This window comes from Mesoplodon bidens (genome assembly GCF_964165515.1).
Source record: "Mesoplodon bidens genome assembly, chromosome: X".
NCBI classification, from domain to species: Eukaryota; Metazoa; Chordata; class Mammalia; order Artiodactyla; family Ziphiidae; genus Mesoplodon; species Mesoplodon bidens.
Genome location: NC_138163.1, coordinates 35553130 through 35565760, shown reverse-complemented (window position 1 = coordinate 35565760; position 12631 = coordinate 35553130). Strand labels below are relative to the sequence as shown.

The 12631-nt window shown below is 40.3% G+C and overlaps 1 pseudogene across 1 annotated transcript; it reads right to left on the bottom strand.

Annotated features, from left to right (window-relative positions):
* Positions 1 to 9141: 9141 nt before the first annotated feature.
* On the bottom strand, positions 9142 to 9918 carry LOC308609306 (ferritin heavy chain-like; annotated as a pseudogene). The gene has a single exon. The product of its transcript is annotated as a ferritin heavy chain-like (transcript).
* Positions 9919 to 12631: the final 2713 nt, after the last annotated feature.

Here is a 12631-nt window from a genome sequence, read left to right as displayed (position 1 = left end):
TTCTTTCTCTAATTGCTTTAGGTGCAGGGTCAGGTTGTTTACTCGAAATGCTTCCTGTTTCTTAAGGTGGGATTGTATTGCTATAAACTTCCCCCTTAGAACTGCTTTTGCTGCGTCCCATAGGTTTTGGGTCGTCGTGTCTCCATTGTCATTTGTTTCTAGGTATTTTTTAATTTCCTCTTTGATTTCTTCAGTGATCACTTCGTTATTGAGTAGTGTATTGTTTAGCCTCCATGTGTTTGTATTTTTTACACATCTTTTCCTGTAATTGATGTCTAGTCTCATAGCATTGTGGTCGGAGAAGATACTTGATACAATTTCAATTTTCTTAAAATTACCGAGGCTTGATTTGTGACCCAAGATATGATCTATCCTGGAGAATGTTCCATGAGCACTTGAGAAAAATGTGTATTCTGTTGTTTTTGGATGGAATGTCCTATAAATATCAACTAAGTCCATCTCGTTTAATGTATCATTTAAAGCTTGTGTTTCCTTATTTATTTTCATTTTGGATGATCTGTCCATTGGTGAAAGTGGGGTGTTAAAGTCCCCTACTATGAGTGTGTTACTGTCGATTTCCCCTTTTATGGCTGTTAGTATTTGCCTTATGTATTGAGGTGCTCCTATGTTGGGTGCATAAATATTTACAATTGTTATATCTTCTTCTTGGATCGATCCCTTTATCGTTATGTAGTGTCCTTCCTTGTCTCTTCTAATAGTCTTTATTTTAAAGTCTATTTTGTCTGATATAAGAATTGCTACTCCAGCTTTCTTTTGATTTCCATTTGCATGGAATATCTTTTTCCATCCCTTTACTTTCAATCTGTATGTGTCTCTAGGTCTGAAGTGGGTCTCTTGTAGACAGCATATATATGGGTCTTGTTTTTGTATCCATTCAGCCACTCTGTGTCTTTTGGTGGGAGCATTTAGTCCATTTACATTTAAGGTAATTATTGATATGTATGTTCCTATTCCCATTTCCTTAATTGCTTTGGGTTCGTTATTGTAGGTATATTCCTTCTGTTGTGTTTCTTGCCTAGAGAAGTTCCTTTAGCATTTGTTGTAAAGCTGGTTTGGTGGTGCTGAACTCTCTCAGCTTTTGCTTGTCTGTAAACGTTTTAATTTCTCCATCAAATCTGAATGAGATCCTTGCTGGGTAGAGTAATCTAGGTTGCAGGTTTCTCTCCTTCATCACTTTAATTATGTCCTGCCACTCCCTTCTGGCTTGTAGGGTTTCTGCTGAGAGATCAGCTGTTAACCTTATGGGGATTCCCTTGTGTGTTATTTGTTGTTTTTGCCTTGCTGCTTTTAATATGATTTCTTTGTGTTTAATTTTTGACAGTTTGATTAATATGTGTCTTGGTGTATTTCTCCTTGGATTTATTCTGTATGGGACTCTCTGTGCCTCCTGGACTTGATTAACTATTTCCTTTCCCAAATTAGGGAAGTTTTCAACTATAATCTCTTCAAATATTTTCTCAGTCCCTTTCTTTTTCTCTTCTTCTTCTGGAACCCCTATAATTCGAATGTTGGTGCGTTTAATGTTGTCCCAGAGGTCTCTGAGACTCTCCTCTGTTCTTTTCATTCTTTTTTCTTTATTTTGCTCTGCATCAGTTATTTCCACTATTTTATCTTCCACCTCACTTATCCGTTCTTCTGCCTCAGTTATTCTGCTATTGATCCCATCTAGAGTATTTTTCATTTCATTTATTGTGTTTTTAATCGATGCTTGATTCATCTTTAGTTCTTCTAGGTCCTTGTTAACTGTTTCTTGCATGTTGTCTATTCTATTTCCAAGATTATGGATCATGGAAATAGAATCTTGGATCAGCTTTACTATCATTATTCTGAATTCTTTTTCAGGTAGACTGCCTATTACCTCTTCATTTGTTAGGTCTGGTAGGTGTTTATCTTGCTCCTTCACCTGCTGTGTGTTTTTCTGCCTTCTCATTTTGCTTATGTTACTGTGTTTGGGGTCTCCTTTTTGCCGGCTGCAGATTCGTAGTTCCCGTTGTTTTTGGTGTCTGACCCCAGTGGCTAAGGTTGTTTCAGTAGGTTGGGTAGGCTTCCTGGTGGGGGGGACTAATTCCTGTGCTCTGGTGGTTGAGGCTCGATCTTGTCTTTCTGGTGGACAGGTCCACGTCTGGTGGTGTGTTTTGGGGTGCCTATGGCCTTATTATGTTTTTAGGTAGCCTCTCTGCTAATGGGTGGGGTTGTGTTCCTGCCTTGCTAGTTGCTTGGCATAGGGTGACCCGCACTGTAGCTTGCTGGTCGTTGACTGAAGCTGGGTGCTGGTGTTGGGATGGAGATCTCTGGGAGATTTTCGCTGCTTGATATTATGTGGAGCTGGGAGGTCTGTTGTGGACCCGTGTCCTGAAGTTGGCTCTCCCACTTCAGAGGCACAGCACTGGCTCCTGGCTGCAGCACCAAGAGCCTTTCATCCACCCGGCTCAGAGTAACAGGGAGAAAAAGTAGAAAGAAAGAATTAGTAGAAGAAAGAAAGAGAGAGGGAAAGAAAGGAAGAAGGGAAGAAAGGAAGGAAGGAAGGAAGGAAGAAAGAAAGGAGGGAGGGAGGGAGGGAGGAAGGATGGAAAGAAAGGAGGGAGGGAGGGAGAAAGGAAAGGAAGAAAGACAGGAGGGAGGGAGGAAGGAAAGAAAAAGAAAGTGGAAAGAAGAAGGGTGGGAGGGAGGAAAGAAAAAGAAAGAAGGAAAGGAGGAGCGGAGGGAGGGAGGGAGGAAGGGAGAGTAGGAAAAAAAGAAAGAGCAGGTAAAGTAAAATAGAATAAAGTATGAAATATAGTAGCGTTATTAAAATTAGAAAGTAATTATTGAAAAAAAAAAAAAAAAACCGGACCGATAGAACCCTGAGACATATGGTGGAAGCAAAGCTATACAGAGAGAATCTTACACAGAAGATTACACATACACATTCACAAAAAGAGAGCAGGGGGAAAAATCAAAAATCTTGCTCTCCAAGTCCACCTCCTCAATTTGGGATAATTCGTTGTAAAAAGAGGAAAAGGGCGAGAAGTCTGAAATCTTGCTCTCTAAGTCCACCTCCTTAATTTGGAATAATTCGTTGTAAAAAGAGGAAAAGGGGGGAAAGTCTTAAATCTTGTCCTCAAAGTCCACTTCCTCAATTTGGGATGATTCGCTGTCCATTCATGCACTCCACAGACGCAGGGCACATCAAATGGACCGTGGAGCTTTAATCCGCTGCCTCCGAGGCTGCACAGAATTTCCCTGCCTCTGCTCTCACAGCTCCCGGGTCTCAGCCTTGGACCTGGCCCCGCCTCTGCGCGTAGGTCGCCGGAGGGCATCCGTTCTTCGCTCAGACAGGACGGGTTTAAAGGAGCCGCTGATTCGGGGGCTCTGGCTCACTCAGGCAGAGGGGAGGGAGGGGCGCGCAGTGTGGGGCGGGCCTGCGGCGGCAGAGGCCGGCGTGACGTTGCAGCAGCCCGTGGCGCTCCGTGCGCTTTCCCGGGAAAGCCGTCCCCGGGTCTCGGGGACCCCAGCAGTGGCGGGGTGCACAGGCCCCCCGGAAGGCGGGGCGGACAGTGACCCGCGCTCGCACACAGGCCCCGCGGCGGCGGCGGCGGCGGCGGCGGCGGCGGCCCACGCCCGTCTCCGAGGTCCGTGCCTTACCCGCGGCTCGTGCCTGTCACCGGCGCTTCCCCAAGCAGCCCTCTTAATGCCCTCTCCTCGCGCACCAGGAAACAAAAGGGAAAAAAGTCTCTTGCCTCTTCAGCAGCTCCAGACCCTTTCCCCGGACTCCCTCCGGGCTAGCCGTGGTGCACTAACTCCTTCAGGCTCTCTTCCTGCCGCCAGCCCCAGTCCTCTCCCTGCGCTCCGACTGAAAGCCGATACCCGAGCCTCAGCTCCCAGCCCCGCCCGCCACGGCGGCCGAGCAGACAAGCCTCTCGGGCTGGTGTGTGCCTGAGGGCACCGGTCCTCTGTGCCAGAATCTCTCCGCTTTGCCCTCCGCACCCCTGTTGCTGTGCTCTCCTCCGCTACTCCGAAGCTTTCCCCCTCCGCCACCTGCAGTCTCCGCCCGCGAAGGGGCTTGTAGTGTGTAGAAACCTTCCCCCCTTCACGGCTCCCTCCCACTGGTGCAGGTCCCGTCCCTATCCTATTGTCTCTGTTTATTCTTTTTTTCTTTTGCCCTACCCAGGTATGTGGGGAGCTTCTTGCCTTTTGGGGGGTCTGAGGTCTTCTGTCAGCGTTCAGTAGGTGTTCTGTAGGAGTTGTTCCACGTGTAGATGAATTTCTGATGTATCTGTGGGGAGGAAGGTGATCTCCGCGTCTTACTCTTCCGCCATCTTCCTCCGGGGTCCTGAAGCATGTCCTTGCCTCCTATCACACTGGAATCCCATCAAGCCTTCAGGCTTCCTACCAGCTTACAGGATGGAATCTGCTGGCGTCTCCCCGCTTTTCCCCTCCATTAATGGCAGGGTCCCAATGTGTACTTGCGACCCATGCTTTTCTCAAACCAGTGCTTCTCCCGTTTAGCGCGCGCCAACCCCCCAATAATTAACAATTTTTAATCTTCCAAAATTGTCATATAAAAACAGTCAACCAGGCTTTTAACTTTTTTCAAGGCAGGATAATATATATGTTTTATGTAACAGATTTTTAGCTTGACTCAGAAGTCTTATACTCTTGCCAGGTCCCCAAATTGTTAAAGGTGTGTCCAAGCTCTTATTTGATTTCTGGTTCCAAAAATGTGTTTCAATCTTTTTGCTATTTTTTCCTTACTCTTTTAGTTCAGATATTTACTATGATGTTTTTAGAAAATATCACACACAAACAATTCTGCCCAGTCTTCAGTAAACACTTTCACCTCAAAATAAGTGCCTTCTTCTGTTGTGCACTTGATTGCATTTTACTCCTCCAAGACTCCATGTTTTCCTATGGAACTCCTGTTGTATAAATGCTGTGTGTGTGTGTGTGTGTTTGTATGTGAGAATAAAGATGTTCTTCCATATTTGCTCTCTGTATCCTTGCTATTTAAAGTAAGGTCTGCTGATCAGTAACTTCTGCATCTCTTGGGAACCAATGAGAAATGCAGAATCGCAGGCCCTACCGCATATTTACTCATTCAAAATGTGCATTTTTTTTTTTTTTTTACTTGTTGACAGTTTGCTTTATTTATTTATTTATTTTTGGCTGTGTTGGGTCTTCGTTTCTGTGCGAGGGCTTTCTCTAGTTGTGGAGAGCGGGGGCCACTCTTCATCGCGATGCGCGGGCCTCTCACCATCGCGGCCTCTCTTGTTGCGGAGCACAGGCTCCAGACGCACAGGCTCAGCAATTTTGGCTCACGGGCCGAGTTGCTCCGCGGCATGTGGGATCTTCCCAGACCGGGGCACGAACCCGTGTCCCCTGCATCAGCAGGCAGACTCTCAACCACTGCGCCACCAGGGAAGCCCCAAAATGTGCATTTTTAACAAGATCACCTGGTGATTTATATCCACATTAGTGTTTGAAGGGCACTGCTCAGTATCTTGGCTATCATAATTTCTATGGTTTTCCTTTAATTCTGTATTTTGAGAGGATTCTCTGATACAGTAACTAAATTTTGCTAATTCAGATCTTTATTGTTATGTATGTGATTCAGTGCCACTAAGGGCTATTTTATTATTGTTATTATAATCTCTGATATATTTTTATTTCTATGGAAGTTATCTTCTATTTTTATTGTCTCATTATACTTGATTTCCCCTTCTACTTGTAGTTCTATAAATTTTTATATATATTTTTCAGTTATATAAATATGTGCATAGATTTATAATTGTGATATATTCCTGAAGGATTGACCATTTTGTCATTTTATGAAATCTCCCTCGTTGTCACTGGAAATGTTGCTTGCCTTAAAGTCTACTTGATTTAGTAACAGTCCTGTTAAAGTAGCTTTCCTCTTAGTATTTTCATACTGAATGTTTTCATTTTTTTTTACCTTGAACCTGATTACTTTTATTTAAATTGTGTTTTTTGGTAAATAGCAACCGTTTTGAAATATGCCATAACTGTTGTCCAAAACAAAGGGAACTTTGTAAGGTCCTTGTATGACCTTGTTGTATCTCCTTTGTTGACTCTAGAATTCCTTAATTACTCCTACTTGAATAAGGTCTTTGTTATTCAGCTCTTTTCACTGTAAGCCACTGTTACACCAATCCCTCTTGGTATGGTGGCAAGGTATGGGAGAAGTTTCTTTCAATTTATGGTTGAATCGCAGTCGTTTAGTGGGCCCATGTCTCTGAGCTGTGACTTGCATCAATGTTTCTTAGCCTTAATTTCTCCTCTTAGGTAATACAGGAAGGATTTGGGGTCGGGGAGGGAGTAGAATTGGATAAATGCTCTTCTCCCTAGGGTGTAATAAGGCTCTGGTAAAGCCTTTTCTCCTGCAAAGTTCCCTTTGTTTTGGAGAACAGTCTTGGCATATTTCAAAATGGTTATGTTTCCTTTTCCTGTTTCAGAGCCAGCAGAGGATCCTTCCAAGCTTTTCACTGTGAGGATTGGGCTCCTGAAGGCAAAGTCCATGAAAGTGTACCCCCGACACACATGCCAAAACACAGCTCTTAGGAGTTCTCCCTCATGCTAGTATACTCAACCTCAAGCAGTTTGTCAAAATTAAAACTTAAGTGTTCCTAGGACTTTTTGTTTCCAGGTTTCAGCTGTGATTCTCTATTCACCTCTCTCTCCAGATTTCAAGAGTGGCAGTTTGCCCTGTGATCACAGTTCTCTGATGGGTCTAAGAAGAGTCCTTAATTTTCATTTTGTTCAGTTTTCTTTCTGTAATGATGGAAATAACTATCTCCTAGCTGTTTACATGTCAAAATTGAAACTGGGAGTCTCTTTTGGTTTGTTTATAACTTCTGAAACAGTAAATATTTTTAAGATCTGTTTTATTTCATAAAAGAAGTATATCATGCTGTAGGCAATCTTTGGAGACTCATTTGTCCTCAACATTTTATCACAAAGTTCTTTCATGTTTTTACATGTTGCTAGTTCATTTGTTTTGACTATTGTATAATACTGCATTTTACTGTACCACAGTTAATTCATCTACATTATTGTTGATGAGCATTTGTTTTTTTTTTTCCAGTTTGTCGATATTGTGAACAGTACTTGAAAATACACAAACCCTCTTTAGTACATATGTAGGAGGGGAATTTCTGGCTCATATATACGTCTATTGTCAACTTTAGGAGATAATGCTAGTGCCTTATGAAGGTATACATATTTATATATACATATTTCATTCTGTTAGTATGGTAGATTAAAATGATTTTTTGTCAAATGGCAAACCAACTTTGCTTTTCTGGGATAAAGCCCAACAAGTCATGGTGTATTATTCTTTTTGTACATTACTTTAAATTATCTACTGATATTTTGAAAGGGAATTTGCATCTATATTTATGAGGGATATTGGTATAAATTTTATTTTTCTGTAATGCTTTTGTCAGTTTTTGGTATCAGGGTTTTAATGTCCTGGCTAGCTAATTTAGGAAGTGTTTCCTCCACTTCTATTTATGAAAACAGTTTATTTTAGATATGGCATTATTTATTGCTTAAATATTTGATTAATTAATTAATGAAACTGTGCCTGGAGGTTTTCTTCCTTCCCTCCTTCCTCCCTGCTTTCTTTCCTCCTTCCCACCCATTCATCCTTACGTTCTTTCTTTCTCTTTTTTTTCCTCCCTCTTCTCCTCTCTTTCTATTTCTCTCTCCTGATCTTGCTCTCTCCATTTTATTTTCTGCTTTTCTTAGGTGGTTTCTGATTATGAATTGAATTGCCTTAATGAAAAGTATTTTTCTAAATTTTTATTTCTTCATCTGTCAGTTTGGGTAATTCATGGTTTTCAATAAATATCTCCAGTTAGCTAGGTTGTTGAATTTAATGATATAAACAGAATTATAATATTATTTTATTACCCTTTTAATGTCTGTAGTCCTTTTAATATGTTTAGTGATATTCCCTTTTTAACTACTGCTCTAGGCAATATGTATATCTTTATTTCCTTAATCAGTCTGGTTAGTATCTACAACTTTTATTATTTTTCCCCCAAAACCCCATATCTTAACTTTATTATCTATTGTTATCTGTTTCCTATTTCTTGATTTATGGTCTTATTTTTATTATTTACCTTCTATTATTTTAAGTTTAATTTGCTCTTTTACTAGTGCTCTTATGGTACAAGCTTAGGTCATTAATTTTTAAATCTTTTTTCTAGCAGTTATTTATATTTATAAAATTCTAAGCATTGCTTTGGATACATACCACAAAATTTGATACTTGGATATCCACTATTGATATATATGGTAGGTGTTCAGCTCACAGTATTCACTATTTTTTCTTATGATTTCTTCTTTGACCCATGGATTATTAATACATGTTGCAGAAATTCCAAAATTGAGGGAATCTCTCCATACTATTTGGTATGGGTTGAGCTATGTTCCCACCCGAAAAAAAAGATATGCTGATGTCCTAACCCCCAGTACCTCAGAATGTGACCTTATTTGAAAGCAGAATCAATGTAGATGTAATTAGTTAAGATAAGGTCATATTGGAGTCGGGTGAACCCTTAATCCTATACAACTGGTGTCCATATAAGAAGGCAGCCATGTGAAGATAGGCACAGGGAAAAAGTCATGTGAAGGCAGAGAATCAGAGTGATGCATGAACAGGCCAAAGAATGTCAAAGATTGCTGACAAACCACCAGCAGCTAAGAAAATGCAAGGAAGGATTCCACTACAGGTTTTAGAGGGAGGTTGGCTCTGGTGACACATTGGTTTCAGACTTCTTGCCTCCAGAACTGAAACAATAAATTTCTGTTTTGTTTTAAACTCCCCAGTTTGTGGTACTTTGTTATGGCAGGCCTAGGAAACTAATACACTATTACTGTATGGTTTCAATTCTTTTAAATTTGTTGAGGATTTGGTCTTATGGCTCAGCATACCTTCTACCTTGGTGAATGTTCCCTGCACTTGTACATATATGCTGCACTTGTTGGTATAGCGTTCTTATTTTGGCGAGAGGAGTAACAAATTACTCTATTTGAAGGAATGATACTAAGGAAAGAACTTGTAGATGTTTTGGTACAACTTATAGAAAAGGTAAAGGTAACCCAAACATGCGTGCGCTGCCTTGGTGACCAGGGAAGTCATCCCTGTGGCTATGGTAAGCCAGCCTAAGGCTTAGCTCTCATTATCACTGTTTCCCAGGATGTGCTTGTCAAAGCGATAGTCTGTCATGCCAGATTTGGGGGCCCCCATCTTGCGTTAGTTGGTTACATGGTCACGCAATTCTTTGATGGATTTCACCTGCTTGTTCAGGTAAAGAGTCTCAATGAAGTCACACAAATTGGGGTCATTTTTGTCAGTGGCCAGTTTGTGCAGTTCCAGTAGTGACTGATTCACACTTTTTTCCAAGTGTAGCACACATTCCATTGCATTCAGCCCATTCTCCCAGTCATCACGGTCTGGTTTCTTGATATCCTGAAGGAAGATTCGGCCACCCTGTTGGTTCTGCAGCTTCATCAGTTTCTCAGCATGTTCCCTCTCCTCACGAGACTGGTGAAGAAAGTATTTGGCAAAGTTCTTCAAAGCCACATCATCGTGGTCAAAATAGTATGACATGGATAGGTAGACATAGGAAGCATAGAGCTCCAGGCTCTATGGCGGCTGATGGCAGCCTCCGAGTGCTGGTGGTAGTTCTGGTACACCTGCGAGGGGGATGCGGTCGTCGGTCGTCGTGGCCGGCGGCTGAGGAGAGGCGGTTGGAGGGCACTGTGAGGTGGTGGCGAGGGCTGGCTCTGAGCGGCCGGCCAGAGCAGGGGACGAGTGCGGGGTTCCGTCCAAGCACTGTTGAAGCAGGAAACCTCGGTGACTCTCCGCGAAGACTGTGGCCGGTATAGCATTCTTTAAATGTCAAATAGATCAAGTCGGTGGTTTTCAAATCTCTTGTATCTTCACTGATTTTTTTTTCTACATTTTTTATCAGGTACTGGGAGAGATGTTTGTTCTCTATGAGTGCTGATTTTTCTATTTTAGTCTGTCAATTTTTACTTAATATAGCTTTTTACATCCACTTTAATATGATTCATATTCAATTTTTATAACTTTCCTTAACTATTTACTGTCACTCTGTGCCTTTTTTATTAAATTGTTTCTACTCAACACCATAGAGTTTAATCTTGCTTTTAAATCTAGTCTGACAATCTCTGCCTTTTGATTCTAGCGTTAGACCATTTATAAATTGAATCAGTACAAGTGTTTACTTTGTCTTTACTGCAGATCCAATTTTCTGTCATATATAATTTCTCTACAGTCTGATGAACTTCTTTTATCAGTTATTATATTGTATGTGCATTTGGGACAAATTCAGCTTTCCCTGCTGAGAAAGTTTTTATTTCATATTCATAGATTGCAAAGATATTCTTCTATGTTTTATTCCAGCAGGTATATAACGTTTTTATACTTATGTCTATGATCATCCTGAAATGAAATTTTGTGTGTGGAGTAAGGTAGCATCCAAGTTCATGTTGTCCCTGTACCATTTGTTGATAAGACAGACTTTCTTTTCCCCATTAAATTGTAGAAATATATTTGTGGAAAGTCAAATGACCATATAAGCTTAAGTCTCATTCTGAATTCCCTATTTTATTCCATTTATTGATTCATCTATCCGTATATCAATACCATTCTGTCTTAGTTAATGAAGCTTCTTTGTAAGTCTTGATATCTGGGACTAAATGTTGCACAATATTACTGTCCTTTTGAAAACTAATACTAGCTCTTCTGTAGCATAAATTGTAGAATCCAACTGTCAGTTTCTTCAGTATCATAGCAATATTCTCTCAATTAATGAACATAAATAATCCCTCCATTTATTTAACTATTCTTTAATATTCCTTATCTATGTCATGGGGTTTTCAGTCGTGAGCTCTTGGAAAATTTCATTAAATTTATTCCTAACTCTTTAATATTTTCATGCCACTTTAATGATATTTCAGAATTAAAATTCTCAATATTTTGTTGCTAGTATATGTTAATGCAGTTGCTTTTTTATATTTTAACTTATATGAGTTAGAGTTCTAATATTTTTATTAATAGATTCCTGTAGATTTTTTCTAGCATATAACCATACTCTGAAAATAACAGTAGTTTTACTTCTTATCCAATATTTATGTATTTATTTACTCTTTTGTCTTATTGCTTGGTTAAGACCTACTTCTAATGTTGATTAGAAGTAATGAGAGCAGACACCCCTGACTTTTCCCTATTTTAGTTGGAAACTTCAATATCATAACAGTAAGCTTGATGTTAGCTATAGATCTTTGCTAGAAGCATTTTAGCAGACTGAGGGAGTTCCCTCCTACTTACAGTGTGCTGAAATTAGTTATTATGATTTAGTGTTGAACTTCTTTAAAAAAATTATTTTCTATATCTATTGAGATCATTACTTTTGCTTCTTATTTTTTAAATAGATTTGTGGTGATTTAGATGGATTTTAGAATTTTAAACCAACCTCACATTCCTGAGATAAACCCACTTTGTTATAATCTATTTTCCTTTTTTTAAAATATTGATGGGTTCAATTCATAATGTTTTCTTAAGGAATTTTGATGCTATGCTCCTGAGTAGTTTTGAACTATAAATTAATTTTCTTATAATGCCCTTGTCAGGCTTTTGTATCAAGATCACATTGTCTCATACAATCAGTTGTGACATGTTCTTATTTCTGTTATTTTCTAAAAATGTTTGTGCAAGATTGGTGTTATTTCTTCCTTAAATGTTTGATGGTATTCACCAGTAAAATTGTCTGGGTGTGTAATTACCTATCATTATTGTGCACACTTCATGCCAGGGAGGGAAAGTGTAGCTTCATGCATCGGGACCCTGTCTTTTCCAAGGGGGTTTCTCAGATGACTGCCTTCTGTTTTGGAGCTCTGATGAATCTGGCACAATCTAGCCACCACAGGGAGAATAGAAGTGCACATTGGGATGGTAGAATGCCATTGATCTTATCTCCTGCTCTGCACAGTGAGCAGACAAAAAAATCTCAGCTCTCAGCTTCCCCCTTGGGAGGGAAAGAGTTGATCCATGCATCCAGCAATCCATCCTCTCCAGGGCTGCACAAAGGAATGGAATCTGTACTGTATAGCACAGGGAACTATATTCAGTATCCTGTCATAAACCATAATGGAAAAGAATATAAAGGAAAGAATGTATGTGTACAACTGAGTCACTTTGCTGTACAGCAGAGATTGGCACAACATTGTAAATCAACTATACTATAATTGAAGGAAAATAAAAATTAAAAAAAGAAATAGCATCTGTTTCACTAGTTCTGAAGTTCTGATGGACCAGTGGCAGCTCGTGTGTAGATGCCATTGTTTCTCTCTCATGATCAACACAGGGTTAATGGATAAAAAATCCCAGTTTTCAGCTTGCCCCTGAGAAGGAAAAGAGTTGATCTGTATGTCCAATGCCCCCACTTTTCCAGGGCTGACCAAAGAACTAACATCGATCTCACTAGTCTTGAAGCTCTGATAGATCTAGCACAGTCTAGCCACCTGGTGAAGAATGGAGGTAGCAGCTTGGTCTGGTAGATGCCATAGCTACCCCTAC